This window comes from Parasteatoda tepidariorum, chromosome 8, assembly GCF_982258835.1.
Source record: "Parasteatoda tepidariorum strain Cologne lab strain chromosome 8, Ptep-v5.0, whole genome shotgun sequence".
In the NCBI taxonomy this organism is placed as follows: Eukaryota; Metazoa; Arthropoda; class Arachnida; order Araneae; family Theridiidae; genus Parasteatoda; species Parasteatoda tepidariorum.
This window is the reverse complement of record NC_141762.1, coordinates 82,787,888-82,814,980: the sequence shown is the minus strand read 5'-3', so window position 1 is coordinate 82,814,980 and position 27,093 is coordinate 82,787,888. Positions and strand designations below refer to the sequence as shown.

At 27.5% G+C, this 27,093-nt stretch overlaps 1 protein-coding gene and 1 long non-coding RNA gene across 3 annotated transcripts in view; one reads left to right on the top strand and one right to left on the bottom strand.

The window, feature by feature from the left end:
* LOC139425683 (uncharacterized) overlaps positions 1-3,525 on the top strand; it is a 55,557-nt gene extending 52,032 nt beyond the window's left edge. The window contains exon 2 of the long non-coding RNA XR_015435916.1: positions 3,136-3,525. This is a non-coding gene — a long non-coding RNA (uncharacterized LOC139425683). The remainder of the gene's footprint in view (positions 1-3,135) is intronic.
* LOC107436612 (opioid-binding protein/cell adhesion molecule homolog) overlaps positions 1-27,093 on the bottom strand; it is a 484,171-nt gene that overhangs the window by 76,767 nt on the left and 380,311 nt on the right. The gene's annotated exons all lie outside the window — the stretch shown is intronic.

The following is a 27,093-nucleotide window of genomic DNA, read 5'->3' as shown; positions in this document are numbered from 1 at the left end:
GGAAAATTTCACCATATTCTGATAGTTTTGACTATACTTTTCTTAGTGCTTAGTTCAAAACTGCAAGTGTTAAATTTGTTTAAGGATTAAAATTTTGATGTTTTAAAATGAAACTAATACTAATTAACGATGGTTTCTTATATATTTAATATATGTTATATATTTATTTAATATACGCATATTTATTTAATAAATTTTTTTAATATGTGTTATATATATAATATATGTAATAAAACAAAAAAAAGTAAATTTAATTTAAATGTAGTCTCTTTTGTTGTATTTTATCAATGTTTAAGCTATATTCTGGTTTCTACAAATCATATCCATAAATTGAGTAATTCTGAGTCATTCGCTACTTTATAAATAAACATTAAAAAAATAACCACGTTTACTAGAATTAAATATCTAACAAGAAAATAACCTTTTGAAAAGATGTTATAAAAATTTAATGCTTTATCACAATACGAATTCAGAAAATTGAAAATCTTTATGTCTAACACAATTATATTTCCTCCTGAAACATGATTACGTAAAAGGACTTAATCTAAAAATCATTTCAGACATTTATCCCTTGTAATATTACTTCTCCATGGGAATTTTACATTGTAACATCCTGCGTGTGAAAGAAATTCCTAGCTTTTAGAGTAAGTTTACAGATTCGGCTATACAAAGAAAGATGAAAAACTTGTAACGATTCATATCGCCACTCCCAGAGCTGTCAAATTTCTCTCTCCGTTTATTTGGAGAAAAGGCGACAGGGCGTGAAAAATTTCTTGACATGTCTCCGGACATTTCTATTGAAACATCCACTCTGATGAAATAGAAAAGAGTGAAAAGGAAAGCAAAAGCTGAAATACATGCTGAATAGAAGCTTAATATGTTATGAAATATACATGGAAAAGAGATATCTTGTTGCATTAGGATGGTACGACCACTGACAAAGATATGTCTTCTGTTTACACGCATAAATTTTGGTTCAAAAATGGAAACATTCTGAACCAAATGACTCAAAACAAACTACGCCCGCAATTTTTCGGCTAACCATTATAAAGTAAATCAGAAGTATAAATAGTTCCATACACCATAACTGTGAAAAGTTTTTTTGTGATAATATATGAGTTTCTCGTATTATCTATTTGATAAAAATCTGTATTGGGTCTAATTAACTAAATTAATTTTAAGAAAATGTCTCCAGGAATTAAGTTTTTCTTTTGAAACATCCACCTGATGAAATTGAAAATAGGGAAGCAAATTGCAAAAGCTGAAATTGTAGCTGAATAGAAGTTTAATATGTGAAAATATATGCGTGGAAGAGAAATATCTTGTTGAATTAGGATGGTATGACCTCTGACAAAGATATGTCTTATGTTTGCATGCATAAATTTAGTTACCGAATGGAAACATGATGATGATGACTCAAAACAAACTACGCCCTAAGAATATTATAACTAGCCATTATAAAATAAATCAGAAAATAAATAATTTCATAAACCGTTTCTTACAAGGGAAACTAGGAAGTGTGACTCGCCAATTTTGAAATAAACTAGTGGGATGTTATGCCTTATGAGGAATAATTTTAGGGGGCAGCATTCGTTTCGGCCCATAGAACATCCCGTGAGAGATAAAAAAATAATTCAATATATAGAAAAATCGGTATTTTATTACTTCAATGCAGACTATTAGTTATTGTAATTATCTCATACTCCAATTAATTTGCAATTAATTAGTTAATTAATTAATTAGAAAATTAATTAATTATTAATTAATTAATTGATTTGCAATTACGTTCTCCAATTAATTCGGAAGATTTTTTGAAAAAAAAAATTGAAAAATTTGATGTCAAATTTTTTTTTAAAATTAACTTTACAGGTTTTTCTGAAAAACTACAGCTACATAAAATTTTCGAAATAATTTTGACAATAAATATTCATTATATAGTACGTGAAAGTACCACAAAATTAATTGGAGTATGAGATAATTACAATAACTAATAGTCTGCATTGAAGTAATAAAAGAACGATTTTTCTATATATTGAATTATTTTTGATCTCTCACAGGACCCTCTATGAGCCGAAACGAATGTTGCCCCCTAAAATAATTCCTCATAAGGCATACATCCCACTAGTTTATTTCAAAACTGGCGAGTCACACTTCCCTAGTTTCCCTTGTTAGTGTTAATTTATGAATTTTTTCATAACGTTTATTTAATAAAAATCTATATTACGTTAAACTAATTGAAATTAATTAAAAAAAATTGGCTTCTCGAAAAATAATTTTATATTGAAACGATCACTCAGATGAAATGTACTGTCTAAAATTTTTAATAAAATTACTTTAAAAAGTATTGGCAGTCAGGGTGCAGGAACATTTTATCGTGAAATCCCTTTTTACCAGAACATGCTACGGAGCAAAAAATTTAACATATCATTATTTTCGCAGAAATAATTAACCTAAATGCACTCTACATTATCTTGCTAAATCTTGAGATAATTTGTTGAATTAGTATAGTGCGAACGTTGCCAAAGGTATTTCTTATATTTCCAAGTATAAATTTCATTTCAAAATTAAAAAAAAACTAAAATAAAAAAATTCTTGACCTTCCATCATTAAATAAGTCAAAAGTTAAATTGCTTCTTATAACGTAAGTAGCATAGTAAGTATATTTTTTGATAATTTAGGAGTGTTTTAAAATATTTGAATCATAAAAACATGAATTCAGTTAAATTTTTCACACTTAATTAAGAAAATTCTTAGAAATCTATTGCTGAATTATTGGTTTCATAATGAAACACCTGCCATGATAAAAATAGGAAACAGGGAAAATGAGAACAGAATTTGAAATTGTCACTGAATAGAAGCTTGTTTTGTGATGAGAATATAAAAAATAAATATCTTGTTTAATTTAGGATGGTGCGACTATTGATGAAGATATGTTTTTGGTTTGCCCGCATAAATTTGAGATGAATATATGAATTCAGTTGAAATATTTATACTTAGTTAAAAAAGTTCCAAAAATGTTTATTGAATTGATGGTTTTATAATTAAACATTTTTTTTAAAATTTCCAATTCCCATCTGTGCTAACATTTCGTTAATCCAGGCATTTACAGAGCAGATTTTCATGCAACTCTTTCAGGTGCACCGTATTAGGTGGGACAACGTTGCTCCGACAGTAAGGACAGATAATGAAAGAACATCCATGCTTTGTCCGGAATTCCAACCCACGACCTTTCTGATGCAAGGCCAATTCTCTGACCCCTACACAGTCAAGTCGGCTTGCAATAAAATATCTACTGTGATAAAATAAAAAATGAGAACAATAGTTAAAATCGTCGTTGAATAAAAAATTGACGTTGAATTTGTCACTTGTTTTGGGATGAGCATGTGAAAAAGAGGTAGCTTGTTTATTTAGAATGGTGCGACTATTGACAAAGATATGTTTTTGGTTAGCACACATAAATTTTAATCCGTTTAGTTAATCCATTGGGAAAATAATGAGAAATAAAATAATTCCAGAAACCGTAAATATCTCAATGAGTTATTTATTTTTCATTATTCATGAGTTATTTACGTTATTAAAATTTGTATTAAAATAAAAAAAATTCAAACTTAATAAAAATCATCAAGTATATGTTTTCTGCTATGACTCAAATATATATGCTTTATGTTTATGCGTATGAAGTTTGGTTCAATCCAAAAACGTCCTATATCAAGTAACTTAAAACAAATTATACACCATGAATTTCACGACTAAATACTAAATGTTAATCAGAAATAAAAACCTTATCAATAAAAAAAATTTCACGCATACATTCTTAATAAATAAAATAATTTTAGAAACGTATGTTTTATCAGGTGGTTTTTGATTATTCAAGAGTTTTTTAGCTATTTATATGGTAAAAATATAGCAAATATTTATTTAGTATTCCATAAATAATTCTTCAAAAATAGCTTCTCTACGATTATTTATAAACTAATAAAACAAAATGTAATTCACCAAAAAAAGTTTAACTTGACCTTTTTGCACTTAATGCAACTATTGTGTTTTTTATATTTCTCTTTCTGGTTTAAGGACAATTTTTTTGTTTCAACTGTCATAACAAAGCTGCTTTTTTGTAAACTAAGTTTTCTTTTATTCATTTGGATTAGTGCTCATTTACTAAGGCACTAATCTTTTTTTTTCTCAAAACAAAATCACTTTAGATTAGAGGAATAAGTAGATTATTTATTCCCTTTTTTTAAATTTTTAATTTTTTAGATCTGGTTACTTATTTATTTATTATTCATTAAAAAAAACTGGAAAATATTTAAACAAAGCATTATATTCATTTACTTATAAAAAAAGGGATTATATTGGGGAATTTAGGAACACAAACATAGATTAAAAAAGTATATAAAAACATTTTTATGATATTCTTTTTTTATAGAATATCACATAAAGCCAAAAAGAATATTTTTTTATCACAAAATTGAAACAGATAAAAAAGAGTTGAATTAGATTACTTCTCACTTTAGCTTTCAAAACAATAACTAATTTTTATTAAACTATCATTTACAATTTCTTCAAGTAAAAATTTCTGAAATATTAGTTCTATGAATCTCATATCCAGATCAACGAATATAGTAAAAATTAGCATAGCTGATATGGCTCGTGTTCATTACATACATAAACACATGTTCAAAACACAATTCAAACATGTTCAAAACATATTCAATATGCATTGAAAAAATTAATTAATTGATTCGTCTTAAATTTTTAAAAAATGTAATTAGCTAAGCTGCCATGTTAATAAATGCAATTGATCTAGCATCATTCGAAGAAACAACTAAATTTTATAAAATCTAATTTATTGACGATGGATATAATATTGAAAATCATTAATCAAGACATAATTGGTGAAAATATTTCACTTTCAAAAGAACGAAATAAAGAAGGGGTGGAGTTCTCTCTCTAGCAGTTCCATAGAATAATATCAATGGCGGGCTTCACGGAACATGTAGCAATTTACATAATTATGTCATTCTTCTTTGGAAGACTGCAGCCAATTTAATCAAAGATTTCACCCTTTTAAGGCACTAAGAAAGGTACATTGAAGTAAGGTACTTCGGGTATGGAAGTAGGTTTTAATGCAAAAGAATACAGAGTGATATATTGACGGAAAGACAAATAGATATTATTAAGGGGTGTATAACACAGAAGGTATCAGTACACCCCTGAATATTTATTAAACTAATTGATGGAATAATAATCTAAAAGCTCCTTTCACATCAATCACATCTGACAAATGATTTAAGATTTTTATTCCCTTAAAGTCAAGAAGATGCTGCAATCTTAATTAAAATATGAATGAATGATGTTGATTTTTTAATTTTTATTTATTTGCATAAAATATTTAAATTTTTATTTTTTTAAATCTATGATTTTATTGTTAATAGAATCAAAAAATCAAAGATGGATAATATAAATTAGTTGGAATTTCTAACGTTTTATGCGTTTAATTTAATATTAATTTTTTCGTATAAATATTTTAATATATTTTTGGCATAAATATTTTGATCTAAGTGCTTTATTTGCTGACTCACCATTTAAAAAATTCAATTTGCATTTAAAAAATTTAGAATAAAAAAACTATATCATAATGATAACTGTTTGTTGTTTTAAGACTTTTGATATAATGTAATTTTTAAATGCAGTCTATACATTAATTTAAATCAGATGATGCCATAAATGTTTTGATAGGTTAAAAAATTTCGTTTCTATGTCTTTTGATCTATATTATTGCCTGGTAAAAGACCGTTATAGTTTATGGACAATTTCAATTTTAAATAAAACCTTTAAAAGAAAAAATAAGTAAAGAAAACCATCAGGAGTGGCCGGTTATTGACAAAAGGGTATGTTAAATATTCGCAAAAACCACAAAAACCAAAAGCAGGATGGCAAACAGTGCGCAATGTAATCAGCATTGCGCACTGCCTAATTTTATTTCCCTCTCTGTAAAAGAAAATGTTCCTCAAAATTGATCAAAAATTTGTCAAAATAGCTCCAAAATAAAAAAATTACCGAATTTGAAACAGCATTCAAAATTGAAACTGCATGCACATTTTTAGCAAAAAGCATGCGAAGGTAGAAATGTGAGAGAGATGTTCGTTTGCTGCCTACAGGATTTAGACTAATTACCTCCAGGTTTGTAGTAGGATTCTCTAACCACTATAGTTGTACATCCCAGCCCAGGATGAGATAGCGACAGCAGTGACATATATCATGACACACTAGTTTCGATTTCAATGGCACTATCAAGGTTTCACAACAATGGTTTCGATAGTTACAATTCGGAAAATATGGTCTCAATAGCTTAGTTAGGAGATCAGTATTTTTAATTTCAGTTTTTGCTTAGTTTGCTCCATTTTATAAGAGAATGAAATGTTTGTCATGATGTATCATTGTGGAGGCCATTACGTAAAGCTTCTTTACTCTCTCTGGATTGGGGTGTAAACTATATTGCTTAAAATATTTTATTACAAACCTGGAACTCCGTGGATTAAAACCTGCCGGCATTGAATGAACATCTGATAGAGATGTGAGCATTTCTCCCTCCGCATGCATTTTCCACAAATATGAATATATGCTGCATATGGAGTTGTTAAATTTGAATATTAGTTGCGCCCATTTTTAGAATGCATAAAAGCTGGTACATATCTATCTGTAGTTAGTTCTGGAACCTGCAATTCCTATACATATTGGTCTCTTTATAATGCGTCCTCGTATTACTTTTACGAAGAATACATGTAAGCATTCATGACTTAGTAGGACACGCGGCAAATGTATATCATCTATATATGCTAATGCTTCTCCGGGTTCTTGTCTGCAATTTTTTCCACAACTATCTATATTCTTCTGTTTAGGCATGGGGCAGTCTGTCATTATCCGTATCATGATTAATTAGTTTTTGAAATTAGAAAGATTCTAAAATGTTTGATTAAAATGATTGAAGAGAAGTTTGTACTCTTCATGATCTATCAAAGCAAAATAAAATATGATATCATAGACATAAAAAAGTCAGTAAATTTTGTGTAAATAAACATACAAAATTTTTGTAAATCAAAATGGAGAAGCTTCATGGCTCCATGAATTAAAGTGTCACTAGAGAAAAAAAGTGATACTTTTTTCATTTAAATGTAAGAATGATTGATATTATTGTGTAACAATATTAAATAACAGCATTCATGAAAAATTGCTGTTTCAAAACAAATACCTACATCTATTTTATAATCAACTTATCTAAGACAAGTTTATTACGCAGGGAAATCATCGTAAAATAATGATTTAAACAAATTGTGCCTTTACTATCCGAAACCATGCCCCATATTATATTTAATAATTAAATAAAAAAAATAATTTTATCAACAAAAGGATTGGAAGAAGGGAAACTGAATTGAAAACTGAATTAAGTTTTACTTAATCTGTATCAAAAATTGAATGTTTGCACAATAGTATTAAAAGGGAAAAACGACATTTTTTCGTTCATTTTATCTGGAACAAATTTAAATCTTAGAAAAAAATAATCCTTTTTTCAAAACAAATCTATATCAAATGTACTCTTTCAGCATGAGTTGTTTCGTCCATATATTGACCTAAAATCTTGATTCTGAGTTATATCAGACACTGAAACTCAAAATATAGATACCAAAACGCAGAGAAAAAAAGGAAAACCGATAAAATACAGATATGTGCAGAATTTTGTGACGTCTTCCAAACGTGGAATGTCTTTTTACCTCGAAGAAAAAAAAATTCTTACCCTAAAAAAAGGAACGTCTTTCTTCAAAATATTTTGGAATTTAGGAAGAAAAACACGATAAAGTTTTTACGTGAGTTAGAATTTATATATTTTTTTTCTCTTTTTTTTCTTCTTTTTTTTATCATATTGCAGAATTGAATGCACAAATTTATTGAGAGCATCTTCTTTTACCACACACAATTTTTATATCAAAATTTTTTGAAAATATGGTTTTATAAGTGGTGTGTATATTTATCGGTTGAATATTTTAAAACCTTAAGAATAAGTCCTTTTTCACTTCCGTCAAATTCACAGTATACTTTTGTTAAGTACTTACTGAGTCGAATTTATTTTTGTTACTTTGAAAATATTTCCGAATAAAAATATTTTATTGAATGGAAATAAAAATTTTAAGGATGTAATAATTTCATTTTACAAACAAGAAATGAATTTTGAGTTTAAACTGATTTCAAATTTTTTGATGCCTTGGCATAAAAAATGGTTCGTTTTGAAATACTTAAGTTATAAAAGTCGAGATAGTTTTTCGATACTTATTCGTAAAAATATTTCAAGATAGAATTAAATAGTTTTTTTTAAAATTCAATGTTAAATTATTTATATGAAAGAATTTAAATGGAAATTTAAAGGAGGATTTAAAATGCAAAATGATGTAATAATCATTTTCCATAGTAATTTTTTCAAAAATAAAGCTTACATAAATATTTAAAAGTTTAAATAGTTCTTACATGACTTATCCTCGTGCAATATGATTCTACTTAGTAAAAAATTACGCAATAATTGCTCTGAATTCGGATTAAAATATTAAGAATTGTCGCTAATAATTCTGAGCTATACATAATTTTAATGTTTTTAAATAAAATGTATAACATTGTTTTTAGAGCATTGTTTGTTTATTATAAAAACAGAATAAGACTCGACAATTAAAATTTTTTCATGATATAAAATAAATATTCTCAAGGAACTGAAATGGTAAGATATAACTCGATTAAAAATCTTCATTGGTTTCATTGGCAGGTGGAAATTCAATATTCATATATTCTGAAGCCAATGAAACAAAATTTGATCCAGTATAGTTTGCTTCAAAAATATATAGATTGCAAATAACAGTTGACATATTTCAAGCACTCAAAAATAGGCTCCCATTTTCAAGACTTGTCAAACGTGAATGGAAAGAAACAAAAATGGTCAAAAATCCCTTCTAATTTGAACATAGTTATTTAGAATATAATTAAATATATAATTTTATTTCGTTTATTATTCATTTAAGGTAAAGGAGGTCTTTTGAAACGCATAAAGAGAAGCAGTATCCAAGAACGTGCATTCCTTATACATTAAAAGTAGAGGCTAATACCATATGGCACTGCCACAGGAAGAGTCCAAATATTAAATCGAATTAATTGTTTCAGATATTAAAAATATTGACAATATAAGTATCAATTTCGCATAAATCAATTAGAATAAAAAATAAGAAATCACCAGCAAATTAAGAATAAGAATTAAGCAAACTGAAAGTGACTGTAAAATTTGAATGCATTATATAAATTAAAAGTTACCTTAGATTGAATATTCTTTAATTGCTAAAGCAATTTCCCGTTCATTTATTATCAGAATGCTACTTTTGATTTTATATCACATTACATCACTGTCTACCTAAATGATTTTTGAATCAAAATTTGCATGGTCACTATTGTCTGAATTAGATAAACGAAAATTAGAAATGAATTATGAGTTTTCTTATTCTCTGATGACTATTTGAATTTATCTTAATGATAATTTCCATCATTATTTCGTAATGTTCGAAATGATAGTGCTCTTTATTATTAATTTTTACTTACAAAACATAATTTTACAAAAATAAAAACTTTTTCCATTAGTCACTGTTTTTACATAGTGTAAAGCCGTATTGCTTTAAAATAGAACTCTATAATCTCTCACGCATCATAAGAGAAATCTTGCTGTCAAAACAAGTAAATTCTTTGATAAAAGAGGAATGTTATCATCCATATGAGAAACGAAAACAACCAACCATAACAGGAATTGAAGTGAAAAAAAGCATAACGGGAATTTTGAATTTTAGCAGGAATTTCAAAACTTCTCTCTCCTCTCAACCAGTGATTTCTGCAAGAAAAACATCTTAAATTCTTAAAAAAACAAGGATTAGAGCGAACTACTGATATTTTTATAGATAGAAGTACTTTAGAAAATGCGATATGTAAAAAAAAAAATACTGTATGCTGAAGAATACGAGGAAAACAAAAGTGCATTGTGAATGGAATAAAATTCATCGAAAAAAACGTTTTCCTCCTAACAAAATGCAACTCTTGAGTAAGCCTTGGAATAAAATAAATTGTATGTAGAATAAGACTTCTTAAAAGTTTCTGGTAATTTATTTTTGTTATAGAACTAAAAAGTAATTAGTTTAGAAATAGTATTTTTGTACTATGCAACAGTAATTATAAATTGTTTGACCCACATTTTTTTTATTTATAAATTATTCTTTGAAATTTAATTTCATTGACGATCCACAGAAATTTGCATGTACTATCTCCAAAAAATTCAAATATACACCAGATATGGATCTTGAACCTATTCTTTAACTAAAAAAATTATTGAAAATAATCATAATAATTTAGGCACCATTAATGAAAATGATGACTCAATTAGTAATCCATACGATGATTTATCACGTAAAGATGAATAGAAAAATTAATGAAAGAGAAAAACATCATAAAATTTATCAAAACTAAAGGAATACAGAGGATTGGACTTTTCAGGAGAATGAAATAAACACACATGACTAAGAATATCATGAAAATGAGATTATATAAGAGTAGGGAATAGGGAAGATCAAAGCTAATATGGCTGGATCAGGTTGAGGAAGACCTGAAAAACTGAGAACAAAAAACTGGATAAAGAAGTCTGCGGAGAAAGTGACGTGGAACTCTGTAGTACAGAAAGCCAGAGATCACCAAAGGGCTGCAAAGCAGGAAGAGAAGATGAAAGCCAACTGGTATCAGTAGGCTTTCTTCTATATTATATTATTACACTATATTATGTGATCCGACTGTGCTCCCACAGTAAGAAGAAAAAATAGTACAGAGATAGAAGAAGGAGAGAATATCCTTGTCTCTGACCGAGATTCTATCCCGAGATCTTTCTGGCAAGAAGTCAGCTCCCTTACCCCCATACAGTCCGGTTGGTCCTATAGATATTATTCCCCCTTTTTTCATATTTTTAGTAGTACGGTGAAATTGGAAATTGCACGTATATATTTTTTCCTTTCTGATATCGAAGCACTATTTTGACAAAGTTTAGCCATATCTGGTACATCAATTATAAAATAGTCAAAAGTAGCTCAAAGTTTTTTTTTTTAAATTCTCTTACTGATTGTGCAGAAAATGATGTGCAGTACTTTGAAATAATTATATGTTTAGTAGAAAAAAGAAAGACACATAAGGCTTTGTCAAACAGCTTCCTTATATGTCTAGAGTATCCCCTCTCGAGATTACCTATAGAGTATCCCCTCTCGTCTAGAGTATCCCCTATTAGATGAAAAAGTATAGCTGATGATCATTTGTCGTCTTGTCAAGTGTTCCAGCGGCACAGACATAGGTTATTTATAGGTTCGATCTCATGGAAAATAGCTCATAGAAAGCAAATAGATAGAAAATAGCTCATAGATTCGATCCCGGTGGTTGCCTAAACAGTAGACTACTTTACGTTCTAAGTGAGATCTGTCGTGGCTGAATGTTTTATCATTGGTGTGCTATAAAACATTTAGAGAACAATTGCTCAGATGTCAATTATGTCGTTTGAATTGTATAAAAATTATGTTATGTTAAAAATATAGTCATGGTGCTTAAAAGTTTTATTATGCTTGGATGTTGTTGTTGTTATATCCTTTTAGTTATTCTTTTTCTTTAACAATCAGTAACCATGTTAAAAAAGTTATATTTTGTTCGGAATTTTGAATGGAGACACGGTGAAAAATTTCTAGAGATGTCTTAGCTTAAACTTCCTACAATAATTTTTTTTTGTTATAATGAGCTAACTTTATTATTTTGAACAGTGTTAAGTGTCTTATCCAACTTTAAAAATTCCTTATTTGGTTTGGCATAAATTTTTTCAAATCTTCAGTTTTAAAAACACAGAGATAAAAATCTAACTCTTTCAAAGTGAAATGGTTTGCTTAGCTTCTTAATCTCCGTTAGATTTAGTGTTATTTAAGCGTTTTTGAAAATTAAGTTTCTTAGTTTAAGCATTTCAAAGGCAGAAATAATTGCTTTTCCTGCGCTTTTATAAAAACACTCATTTTAAAGAACGAACACGGTCCTGATGCTTTTAAAAATATTTTTAAAATTCCAAAATGTATAAAAAAATATATTTTCAGAATATTTGCAATAAATTTTGCAATGACAGGCTACCATTAAGGCGACATTTCAATAATTCATAAACAACTCTAGTATTACTGCTTTAAAATTTAAATTTAAGACTCATAACTTTCATTGAAAATGAGAAAAAAATATAGTTTAAAATTTTTTATAGTTATAGTATAATTTTTTTACCTATACTTTTAACGGCCTACGTAGGAAGAGATGCAAAGAAAAAAAACAAATTAAAATTTTTTCAGAAATAAAATAAAGCAGAGTTTTAAGGTCGAATAAATTTTCTTTATTTTTAGAACTGATAATATAAATAAAAAAAAATCTTTACTACAAAAGTTTCCTTAGCAAAAAAAGTAGTTACAGCAACTATAAAATGCATGGCTTTGAAAGAAATTAATGAAAGTCTTAAAAGTGAATTTATAGGAGTAATTCAAAAACTCTTTCTTGGATAAAAGTAGAAAAATTCTAAGTAAACAACCCTTTTAATAACTATTTTTCTTTGAATTTTCACTGATAAAGCAAACAAAGATTCTTGGCAATTTTTCGAATAGTTTGTAAATTTTATTTTTTCAACTTCTTTCCTTTGTATTGGAAAAAAGAAATTTTTATGTCCTATAAAGATGAGATAAATATATTCCTATTCTTAGGAGTTCTGTGCGAGATTCCAGAGTTTTGTTTATCTCAATGCCAAGATATCAGAGAAATGAAACTTTGAGGGAGCCTATTTCTGAAGCTTGATACAGAGATATTTCTTTGAAATAAACTTTTTTTTTACTGCTTTTCTATAGATTGCTGCTTTTTGAATAAAGTAAAGGCAACTCATATATTTTAGTTTGGAAAAAAGGTTAGAAAATTTATTTATTGTGCGGTAAACATCAAGTCGTATAAAATGCATATATATAAGGTAAGCGCTTTTATATTTTTTCATTTTGAAAAACGACGATGTATTTTTACGAATTTTGAATTTCAGAAAGTATATTTTTGCTCTGATTCTTCAAGATTTGTTGACTGGAGAGTATTTCACAAAATGTATTTCGAAAAATTTCAGTGCAAGTAAACTAGCATAAGAAATTTCATTAAAGAGAAATTCGATCGGTTTTGAATTTGACCATTCTAAGAATGTTTTCCTTTAAAGTAACATTCATTTTTATGTTCCAATATCTCAATGTCCAGAAAAATTTATGTCTCAATGAATAATATATCAATTCCAAGATAGTTTGTGGTTTAACATACATTATCTTAATACCAAGATAAATGTACGTTTTAGTATACACTTCAAAAACTGTGGATCAATATCTCTTCAAATTTGGAGATTCTTCAAGCCTTCTTGATTGGAGAGTATTAGTCAAAGTCAATCATTTCAAAAAACCATTAATATATATATATATATATATATATATATATATATATATATATATTTATACCGTATAACATTGTAATGCCAAGTTAAATATATGTTTCAATCAAACATATTACCTCGATACCAAGATAGTTTTGGTTTTAACACACATTATCCTGATGACAAGATAAATTTACATTTCAGCATACGCTGTATAAACTGTGGAGGAGTATCTCGTTGAATTTCAAGTAGAATAATTCAAAGAACTGTGTTAAGAAATCATTTATTTCAAACCACCATTTTTGGAGTGAAAATACACTGAACTTTTTACAGTGTATAATAATATCTCAAAGATAAAATAATTTATGTTTCATTAAACAATATACAATAGTGCCAAGATGCATTTATATTTCAACATACTTTAATGTCTCAATGCCAAGGAAATTTATGTTTCAACATACAACAGAAATGCATATCATTCAGCATACATATATGTGTTTTAATATGAAATATTTCTTTGTCAAGTTATCTCTGATTCTTGAAAAGTGATATTTCTTTGAAGAAAATACTTTATCCCTCTTTCTTTAGATCATTTTTTAAAGGTAAAGTTAAGGTGAAGTATCTGTTTTATTTTTGAAAAAAAAAAAAAGTTTGTTTATTATGCAGTAAGAATCATGCTTGATTAAAGCACATATAAATAATGTCAGAAATTTTATTTTACTAAATGAAAATGATTTAATGTGAATTTTGAATTTGTTTAAACATGGTTTTATCCGGCTTATTTAAGATTTATCTTCTAGAAAATATAGCACAAAAGAAACATTGTGAGAAAAATATGGTAAAAACTACCAGAATGATAAAACATACCCTGTTTGTTTCTCCATGGAAATACCAGAAATCTCAGCAATTTTTACCAACAAGCTTTACTTAGGATTTCGGTAAAATTATCAAAATATGGTTTTATAATATGTGATAAAATTTGTTAATTATGGAAAAACCTGGTCATTTTATCATGATACCTTATAGTCAGGCACAATAACCATTTATTCGGTTTAACTTACTTTTCAGTTTTGTATTTTCACTACATATGTGGTGATAAGTAGTATAATTTTGGTTTCATTAACCAGAATTACCATTCTTTTTATCAGAAATATCACTACCATTCGTTTCTGTAATTTTATCAGATTTCCTTCTACATGTATATTTAAGCTTATCTGTTATAAATGAAGTCTTTACCAATATTAAGCTAGCTGTGTTTTGAATTTCATAATGTCAACTTGTTTAAAATTCTTTTTCTTTTTTTTAAATTTCATATTAGAACACAGCTTTTTATTTAAGTTCACTATTAGTAATATGGTAAACTTAACTATATTATAAAACTTGCAATCTATTAATTTAGAATAATTCGCTCGTCAAAAAACTCTGATATGTAGGATGGCTCAACTCTAAGAGAGATGATTGGAAATTATAATAGTTTCTTATACGAATAAAATTACTTTTATGCAGTCATATTTCATGATCAGATACTTTAGTCGCAGGTAAATATTCATAATTTTTTTCATTTTTATTATTTCGTGATTATTTAAATTAGTTTTAAGTGCTTCGAGGTGCAAAACCATGGAGTCATCCTGTATAAAAGTTTGATTTGCTTGCTTTATCTATTTTAAAATAAAATATGCTTAGTTTCATTTTTAAAAACCTGAAAATTTATAAAGTTTCCATCATGAATTTGAGTATAAATATTTTTTTTAAAAATATTTTTAAATACTAGCTATTCAAAAAGATTAGTTTTTTTTTCTAGGTGGTAATAATATTTACCTCACCTCCTTAAAACAAATTTTTTAGTTATAAGAAATCTAAAAATACTAGTAAATCTAAAGCTTTTAGCTTAAAATTTAAAAAAAAATAGTTCATTAGCTTATCAGTAGTTGTTTTTGATAAAATTCTATGAAAACATTATGAAATTATAATCATGGAATATTTCCTATCACATAAGAACTAAATTATTTCATTTCCTTTTCCAATCAATAAATATAATCAGCAATATTTTTATTCATTAACCTTGACATGCAAATGGAAATTAGTTGTTCCATAAATAGATTAATTCATACAACTGCATTAATCATTTGCCATACATTTGTGATATATTTACAAGTTTGGTGCAAAGCTTTTGATTTTATAAATTGTTGAATCATTTCCTTACAAATTAAATAATTCGCAAAAGCATCTTAAACTCAAAATATAGCAAAGAGAGGAAATGTAGATTGTAGCAATAATTCTTAATGATTCATAGCCTTCATGGATTCCTTAATTTTCCTAACCGAAAAATAAACTACCTTTTTAATGTAGTTGCTTTTATAATTTTGAATGAAGGAGAATTTGCGATGTAAGTTTTCATTTGCGATGTAAGTTTTCATCAAAGCAGTGTTTCCAAGTTTAGTTTTTTTTTGAAATATTATATTTGTTTTTTTTTTCAGAAAAGCATAATTTTTGCGTAAAAAGAAAATTAAAATAATTTAGTTTCATAACTTGCTTCCTAGATATAATTGTTTTAAAATAAAAAAAAAACAAAAAAAACAGCAGCTATTATATTGAAAGTTAAGACTTAACCATTTCTAAACTGACTATTTACAGAATGAATAGCAATTTATATTCTTTTGAAAGCTTGAAAGATTTCATTCTTTTATAGTTTTGAAACACACACATAGAAAAAAAAACTATTAATCATAAAAAATAATAAAAAGAACTACGCAGGACTTTTTCAATAGATTTTTTTTAAAAAAAAAGCTTTAAAAATTTAAATAATCTATAAAAACGTCTCCCTTGTTATCTATGTCCATTAAAGCAGAAAATATTTTTATATTTATATTCGACTTGCAGACGATTTCTCTTTCTCTCGATAATATGCTTCGGGAGTCGAGACTATCTGTATCAGAATTCGATTCGTTAATGACACTGCCTTACGTCATGATCACGTGGCCGTTGAAAATTGAAAATAAATTGTTGTTGCAATTACGAATACGATAAAAAAAAAAAACTGAAGAGTCAGAAAATAAAGAAGTTATATCATGAACAGTATTCTATGAAAGAATGTAAAAAAATCACCGCATTAAAGAATTTTCGCACTTCATAAACGGTTTAAAAATCAAAATTTTCCCTTTAATTCGGGTACTGTTTTGTTGCTTAATTTTCTGCTAGAATAATTATTTTTTTCCTTTTTCTAGTAAGAACAAGAATCACGTAATTCTTAAATTGTCTCGAAGAAAACAAAGAATGCTGCTCAGAAAATTGCAGGAAAACAGTATTTTATTTAGTTGAAAGAACTTCTAAACAATTATGTTTTAAATTGAACGATGGATAGTGCATTCTTAATTAAGAACAAAGCTTAAAGTCTTGCGTTAAATTAGCCTTATCCTACATAATTTCTTTTTCTTGGAATTTTTTTGGAAAAATAATTTTGCTTGAATTTTTAAATTATTTTGCTCTTGCTTCAACTCATAACGCAATTTCCAGTAAATGAAAGAAATTTAAATTGCATACGACAATACAAGAACCATATAATTTCAGATTTCATTCTAACTACTTCCGCCTGAATTATTAATATGTGTGTTTTACTATCGCAATGAACAGCCAGGTCATTAACAATTTCTTGAATAAGTTTGCAGGTTCGAACTGCTGCAACATCGCTTCACTGAAGAATTACATAACTGCAAAAGAGTTCTTAGAATTTGTAATTAGTTTGTTGAAAAATAGTTTACAGCAATTAGCCACAAAAAAACAGTGATGTAAAAAAAAACCCCAGATAATTCTAATAACTTCTGATAAAATAGTCACATTTAAGCGTATTAAGACTCAATCGTAATGATATCACAGTCTAAGTATAAATATAATAAATCTTGAATGTATTATATTAATACATTCTGATTAATTAGTTTTTGCAAACCATATTTAAAGTTACGAAATCAAACGTGAGCAACGAGCTCTCTTAGAACAAACGTACCTTTTTTCAACGTATTTGGATTCCTTATTTTAAAAATGATATGAACTAGGTAAATAAGGTCTAAATAATTTAGTTGAAAAAGTGCTCAAAGATTTTTATCTCTTACTGTCAACTTCTCTATTTGAGAATTTTCCTATGCATGAATTTTGCTATGTATGAATATTGCTTTGTGACTTTAGAATAATTACATACTTACCATAAATACAAAAATTTTCATTGTTATTGAGTAAATCTACCAAAAAAAACATAAGATACAGGAATTTAAGAGGTTCTCCCATTTTTTTTATTAAAATTTCAGTAAACTGTAAAAAATCGCAAGATATTTGCCACCATTTTATGTGCTCGGGTAAAGTAAAATGTTTTACAGTTCATATAATCAAATTTTTATACTTACGTTTCCACTGTTTAAATTTTATTCATTTATTTATTCATTTTTGTTTTTTTCTTAACTAACAACATATACCTTCATGCTCATTAGCCAACGTGGCTCTTAGGACCAATATTTTATAAATTCGTAAAAAAAATGCAGGCACCCGAATATTGATGTTTCAGAGCATGTTCTAAGAGGTCCCATATTAACCAATTTTGAGCTCAACCAAGTCCTATGTTTCCAAGTCCAAGTCCTAACATTTTTTCCCCAATGTATGATATGATCAGACACATTATCAGTTCATCATTCTAACCATAAAACGTTCCATTGGTGTTAAATAAGTACTTCAAACAAAACAGGCAACATAAAATTATTCCTAAATCCTCCTGACTAAATTATAAGTCTGTGTGCTTTTCCATGAAGAATTACAACCAGGTAAATGGTCATTAAAAATTCCCCGAATAAATTTTCGTTTCTAATTCTTTAAACATCAATGCATTAAAGAATTACAGTCATAGCAAAAGGAGTACTCCGATTTTATTCCGATAGGCGGAAGTGCATTTAAACAAATGAATCAACAAATAACATCCGTTGCAAATGTGTCCGCCAAACGGAGTCATTTTCGAAATGAAAGTTTCTAAAGAATGATGACAAAATTCATTATGAGGTTTTGAAAGAGGGAAGCGATGTCTTTTAAAATTCATAAAATGGCATGTCTGTTGTTGTTAATCTTTAATATTCTGATCGAGTTGTTTGCATTAGATTCTGTTACATTTCATTTAGATTGTTGTTCTACCGTGTTTATTGATTTCATTTTAGAAATGAAGAGTTTAAACAAACACAAATTATTCAAACAAACACTTATAAAAGTTTTGAAATAGTTTCTTTCGTTGTGAAATATTTTTTACCCGACAATTTTTTTTAAAAATTCGATTAGGAAAAATAATCAATTGAATGTAATATACTCAATTTGATTATCATTATAACTATATATATTTTAATAAAAATTTCATAAGCACCACATTTTAATGCTCGGATATTGAAGGGGATATAATATTTAAATAAAAAATAATAATCGAAAATTTGGAAACCAGTATGAGGTTTCCGTTGTATTAAAATTAATAAGCACCATAATTTAAGTGTTGGTACTGCAATGTAATATACATTATTTCATTGCCGGTGTGACGTTTTCATTTTAATAAAAATTTTATTAGCTCCATATTTTAAAAACCGGAAAATTTCAAATTGAAACAAAAACAATTATATAAAATTTGATCACAGATATGATTTTTTAACTTTTCATAAATTTTTAATACTCAGATATTGGAAAGCAAATTTCTCAATGAATGAAAGCCTATAATACACTATTTAACGAATACGCCGATTATTTTTTTAAAAAACTTTTAGAAGTTCATCTAAAGCAAGAATCTAAAAGAGAAGCTAGAATCTAAAAAGGAATATTTTATAATGGGTGAAAAGTAATTCTCATAATTTATAACCATATACGTCGCATTATTTAGGATAAAGCTTTTTTAACACAGTATATACTTTAGATTACTCAAAAATAATAGATTTTGTAATTGTGATTTCATTCTGATTTAGACCTTCGTTCTCTCGCCTGTCAAAATGACTGGGTGAAGTTCCACCTCCTTTTTCTCGTGCCCGTGATATTTCCGGGTTGGAGTGTTCTAATATTATGTGTAATAAATATTAAAACAATCTATTTCTTAAGCACTGAATTATATTCATTTTGCTGTCTATACAACAGATTATTTGCAATATGTGTAGCGATAGTTTATTTTAAACTAGATGTCAGCATTTTTCATTATTTTTAAGCTAAAAATTGGCCCAAAAATTAATACATGTATTGAACCCACACGTAGTTTTATATAATATACTTGTATAAAAAATAGGCACCTTTAGTACCGTTTTTTTCCTCTTCAAAAATTATGCGACCATTATCAAATAAATAAAATCAATAAACTATTTCGGTCTAAATTTTTTAAATGGTTTACGTTCTCATTAATATTTTGAGTCATCTAAATTTTTTTTAGGTTGAATTCATACAACAAACTTCATAACAATTATAATATTTGATAAGAACTCAAGAATTAAGACATAGTCTGTCAAAAATATAATAATGTAACGCAAACAGTATATTAAGCCTACATTTCTTATTTCATTAAAGCTAGTTAATAAGTTTCGAGTCTTTAAAGAATAAGTTCTCTGTTATTTTTACTCGACCAATTAGTTAATCATTTACTAGGGAAGGAATTAGGTCTACAGCTCCTATCATAAAAGTTAGTAACGGATTAGTTTCAATCAATTAAGGTTATTCTTTCTAAGAGAAGAGCTATTAATTATTTACTGCCAATTAAACAATTGACATTTTATCAAAATAGATTCTAAACTAAATATGTTCTTTAAATAGAATATTTTGAACGATGGTGGCCACTTTATTTTAACTCTCTTGAAAAAGAAAATCCTTACTATTTATTCACTTTTAAGAAATTGTTCTAACACTATTGTTAAGTAAATGTTTTTGATTCAATTTGCTAAATTATTAATAATTGCAAGTATGTCAAATCTTTTAAATCCTTTTAAACATATTATAGTTTAACTTAATTGTTTTTAAAATTTATTTTCAATAAAATGTAGATTTGTTTTGAAAACTTGTATAATTAAATATATACTGCATGTATAAATTTTTACTAAATGCAATTGCACGTTATAAATAAAAGAAAGAAAGCCTAATATGCAATAGTTCTCTAATATGAGAGGAGTTTTAATTTAGAACAGTCTAAAACATGACTGTGATGAGAAAACAGCAGAGCTCCATTGGCTGAAGTACGAACATAAATCGTTTGAAAAAAAAAATCTTTGCTAACATTTTAAGTACAGTGATAAAGTGTGTTATTTATAATTTTAATCAAATTATACCGGTCACATAAACATGCATAACAAAAATTAACATCCTATTAAATGTAATTTTCGATTCTTAATTTTAAAAAGAGTGCCTCATAATAATGTAATTTAATCAGTTTAGCACCTGAAGCGAATATAGACAAGAGAATAAATATATCTTGATACTGGTATAGTGCAATAGTTAAACTGGTGCAATGTAAAAAATTCCGGATCAAATTACGGTTTAAATTGCCGGTACTTTAGGTGCAATATCCGTAAAATATATATTGTAATTTTCACTGTAATATTTCTTTTAATTAGAGTGATTTCATGGTAATTACTTACGTGAAGTTAGGGATCCGTAACATGTTCCGCTAAAAATGCCGACAAAAAAAATTACCGACGCTCTGAGTGCCGGTTTTTTTATAGTAATTTTTTATAGTTTAGACAAGAAAATAAATAGATCTTTACACTAGTATATTGCATTAGTTACACTTGTGCAATGTAAAAAATTCCGGATCAAATTAAGGTATAAATTGCCGGTACTTTAGGTGCAACATCCGTAAAATATATATTGTAATTTTCACTGTAATATTTTTTTAATTAGAGTGATTTCATGGTAATTACTTACGTGAAGTTAGGGATCCGTAACATGTTCCGCTAAAAATGCCGACAAAAAAAATTACCGACGCTCTGAGTGCCGGTTTTTTTATAGTCATTTGATCCAGGATTTTTTACAGTTTACTTCCTCGCTTTAAAGTAACTGGTTATAAGGCAGTAAAGCTTTATTTAGAACATAATAGGGTTCTTAAACACAATAATATTGGTAATAAACACTTCACCTGAAAGAGCAAAACGCTTTAACATATCTTGATACTTTTATAATAGACTGTTATGAATTCCATGAAACAAATACAAAATTTTTGAAATATTGAATATTTGAAAAATCCGAATTTATATTAATAATATAATATTAAAATATCAATTAAAAATTTTAATTTAAATTTCAACTGCGAAATACGATACTGTTTCGCCCTAATTACTTGTTAGTTTAAAGTAGCACATATTTTTTTTAGAAACATAATAGAACACACGCCAACATCTATTCATTCTTTGAACCATGCCATTAGTTATTACAATTATTATGCCATTAGAATTGTTACAATTAAGTACAATTAAGCAAACGTCACCAATTGTAAATGACCAAAAGAGCAACTCCTATTTTTTTTACTCTGTCAGATTGAGCACAGACTCAAGTACGTCAATTTAATCTCTCAAGCGTTTTAAACACACAGAATAAGAATGTTGAAAAATTGGTGAAGTCAGTTTTTGTGGTGGAAAAAAAATTGATTCAATGGATTACTGGGTACTGCATAATACATGAGAGAATATTTAAATCGTCTAACTTAACACGAATAAAGGTATCTGAACAGTTCTGAGTGAAAAATTCTCTGACTCGAGGTAGAATGAGTTTCCCTTAATAAAACCTAATCGGGTAGAAATTCGTAGCTTAGTGACGTTATCCGACTGTAATTAGCTACTACGTTATCAGACTTGCTTGATGTTTGCAGAAAGTCATTGAGCTATTCTAATTTTATTTTCCAGAAAGAGAAAAAAAGAAAGGGAATAGAATTTTCGATTGAAAAAGGTATCTGCATCAGATTTCTAAATTAAATTTCAGTGATGAAAGATATAAAAATTTAAGAAAATATTGTACATAAAATTAATAAGATTGTTAAAACACTTACAAAAATGTCTTTAAAGTCCACGTTTGGATTTAAAATCATCACAATATTTTTTATACCATTTACTAAAGAAACAATAAAAATAAATTTCATATGAAGAATTAAATTATGCTAAATGCAGCAAAGGTTAAGGAATGAAAATAAAAATTCAATTTTTGATCAAATAAGAATTGTTTAATTTTAATGAAGGTATAGATGTCCAATTTCGAAAATATAATTTTCAATGTTTTAAGAAAAGGTTTGAAAGTTTTAATAAATAGTGTACTTTGAATATTAATAATTTCTAGAAACAATTATAGAGAGCGATTTTAAGAGAATCTATTGAAAATATTATTATAACATATTGTAAGAAACTATTAAAAAAAAAACAGATTTCATACGAAAAAATATGGTGTTGAAGATTCCTTTATTCTATGAATTTCTAGAAACGGTTTCATTGTTACGCACTGAGAGAAATAGTATGGCCAAAACTACAAGAATATGGTAAAACTTACCGCGTTTCTAGATCTATGGAAACACCAAAAACTTGGTAATGTAAATTGAAGTACTTTGGTAATTAACGATTGGTAAGTTAACGATAAAATATGGTTTAATTACCATGCTGTTTTCGTAATATATGTGGTAAAATTTGGTAAATTTATCCTAATACCGCAAAGTATGGCATAACAATATTCCAGTTTAATTTACTATTGAATTTTATAATTTTTACTAAATTTGTGGTGTAACTTTTTTATAAATTTTATAAACCCACCACTTTTCCGGTAAACCATTACCATATGAACGAAAAAAATTATCGAATCAATGGTTTAAATACCGTGTATTTCGGTTTTAGTTAACCAGATATATGTTTTTTTTCATTTTTTACCAGAAATACCGTAACCATACAGTACTGAAATTTTACCAGAATTTTTTCGCAAGGTCTAATCAAAAACAAAGCTGAAATGATCTTTGCTTTGACATGAAATTATGGGTGTTACTTGCTTTATTTTGAGTTATGAATAGTGTCGATTAATTAATAAATAGTGTCGATTAAAAAACAAAAATGGTCGAAGCTAAATAATGTTACATAATTAAGAATATTGACATTATTAATGGGATTAAAAAAGTGGTTTGTCTCAGAATGACTTCTGCAATTGCGTATAATTATAGATTCGCCATTTCAAGGATTGTATGTGGCAGCAAAGGTTTTTTAACATGTGCTCCTAATAAAATTTAAATATGTGTTCCTAACAAAACCTATTGTGAAACTGAAAAATAAACTTTGTCTAAACACTCATTTAAACAATTTTTTTACTAGTTATTAAATTTAATACATCACTTCATATTCAAAATTTCTTTCAGAAATCAGAAAAAAATGCATTAAATATGAGAATGCAAAAATATTTGTTGTTTCAAGACATCATTAGTACTAAGAAATTAAGATGTTTTAAAATATTATTTGTGAGATAGATTGCTTATTTTTGTTAGAATTTATATGTTCATTGAGGAAAAAATTCTCTTAATATTTCCGTATAATGTGGTTTACCATTTCTGAAAAAAAGCATAATTCTGGTTAATAAAATTACGATTTACAGTATTTAGACCAGTCATTTAGAACTTTTTCTGTTCAAATACTATCGGTTTAACAGTAATTCTGGTTTTCAAAATTATAGCTCTTAAAACCACACTTTTTGTAAAAAAATACAAAAATTAAAAATAAATTTAACCGAATAAATGATTTTTATGTCAGGATCTAAGTTATCATGATAAAATTACCAAAGTTTACCACATTTACCGAATTTCACCACACGTTATAAAACTATATTTTATTATTAATTTTACCAAAATCATTACCAAAGCACATGGGTGAAAATTTCCTTGTTTTTCAGAGTTCCCTTAGAGCCAGAAACATGGTAAATTTTACCATATTCTGGGATTTTCACCCATACAGAAATATATTTTTGACATTTTACGAAGGGGTTCTTAAAATACCATATAGATATATTATTTTTCATAAGGACAGATGTAATTTTTTTTAACAATGATGCATTACTTTCATCCATTTTTTTTCCTTTTTTCTTTTCCTTTCAGATATTAAATAAATATTTAAGGTTGATTTTTTCCCTAATTCATTTTACATTTTTCTGCTATCATTGCAATAACTATATAACTAAACACTAAAAATCATAATTATAATTCTTACTGTTCTCATTTTAAAATTTGAGCCTGAAATCCAATTTAAAAGAAAAATACAGTTACACTTAAGGGCTTTAATCATTTCCAGCTTTAAGTCGGAATTAGATAACAGAATATGTCAGTAATGAAACAAGGAAAAAGTATCTAAAATTAGAAATTTTCTCTATGCTGGCTTACATTCTCTAAAAACTTCAAAGAAACATCTTTTTTCGAAATGATATGCTCTTTTATTTCGAATGTGAAATGAAAGAATTTAATTTTTCTCCATTATAAACCCGGTGCGAAAGAAAGGAGAAAAGCGTACAATTCGTAATGATGCTACGCATTAAAAATAGAGAAATAGGGACGATAATATGAAGCATTAATTTTGTTTTCTCCGTCGTAACAATAATGGAAAATAAGTACATTAGAAATTCAGCTTTTTTACTTCAAAAAAAGAAGAAAGTAGAACCCTCCCAGGAACAATTTACATTCCAAGAAAGAAAAATGAATGCTATTTTGGAGGAAAAATCGTCATGTTTTTCACCTTCATGGGCTGCTTTTAGGATAAGCTTATAAGTAGCAATTTTCTTTCTACTCTGAGAATCGGACAGTCTTCATGGGAGAAAGAAGATGGGCAGGCTAGCTCAACTTCGAATCTTGAATCAATACTGAGAGTCAATAAGACCTCTTTGAATTCAAAATTTATTTCTTCCATTTACTTTTGATCGATAGTAATCCAATAAAATATAGTTCCAAATCGATTATTTTCCTTCTTCGATTTTCGGATTGTTGAATGTCAAGTAAATGTTTTATATTTATATTTTCGTCAGTTCTAAATATAGCAAACAATTACATTCGTAAATCACTCAAATGGAGTTCATGGAGGATTTAAAACAGTAAGAGTAGAATGGATAGAAAACTGTTTTTTTTTCTTCAGGATATAGCTAAAAAATACTGAAAAGTAAGTTTAAAATAGAAATTTTGCATTTAGAATCCATTAATTGAAAGTCCGTTTTGGTCAGGGGCTATGGAAGTTTAAGGCTTCATAGTTTTTTGACCAACCATTTGATAATGACATAGCAAACATTAACCACAAATCGATCTTCGTTTTTTTCTTTCAAGACAATCTGGTATGTATCGATATGAAACGGATGATATTCAAGACGCTACTGATGGAAAAAAATACATTCTATCACAATGTTAATTCAGTACTTCAACCACTGTACCATTTGATACACCATCTAGCCGAAAAAAGATGGTGATCAGGGTTTTTTCCTGGTTCAGTTTGAGTTCTTTAGTTTCTGAGGTTGAAACCATCTGCACCGGGATGTATGTGGTTTTTCTGAGCAATACTACTATCTTAGTTTTATAGCAATTTTTCGAAGAGGGCCTATTTCTAGCAGGATAACTGCTTCATTTACACGCAGAGACTTGCAGTGCCATGGCTTGATAATAAAGGGTGTTCAAAAAGTGTACTCGCTCATTTGAAAATCTTTACTGCCAGCACTCACTTAAACTGTGAAAGACCCTTGTGTCCTTTGGAGCTCGAAAGAAGCTTTGCAAGTAATTGGGATACGAATACTCGTTTTGGTACAAAGCCGAAAGTCGAACTTCTGAACGGTCTATTGTTTAACATTTATGGAGCTATTAAACTTCACCTATTCTGTACCTTATGGTGGTGGTACCAATGTGAACGTCTTAGTGTGACTAATGCAGACTAAGTGATAGTGGTTCGACAACTTCTTAAATTTTTAGAGCCCGTCATCTTTTAATCATTTTACCACTTTGCGCTTAAGAACGTTTTATTTATTTATTTTTTTAAAAAAAAATTTGGAGTGAATTGGAGAGCTAATGAAGGATAGCAAGTTTGAAGAAGAATTTGACTAATTTTTTGAGAAGCAGCAAAAATTCTGGGCATGATCAGTGACATTCCTGAGGGAGTCATTCTTACGAATTCTAATATGCATTCTAATATGGGTTTAAACCTCATGGGGTTTAAACCTGAAGCCCGTACACCGAAAACGAGAACTGAGCGGTTAACTTCACAATATTTTCAGTTGAAGAAAAATGGTTTTAGTACAAATGTTAAAGTTAACTTGAATGTTTATAAATGTGGTTCATTTGTTTAAATTACATTAACTAAATTATCTGAAAAAAATTCTGGAAAAATCTGGAATTAAATTAATTTTTAGACTAGAAAATAATTCAATAAATCCCAATTTATTAACTGTGCACAATTGGCAAAATGCGTTAAAAAATAATAAATAAATAAATAAATAAATAAAATAAATTAAAAAAATTAAGCACGAAAAGAGTGATTCTTTTAGCCCACTTCCTTTTCTACTTCTTTCCGTTAAAGTCGCAGTTTATTATTATTTTTTTCTTGCGTTTTCCTACA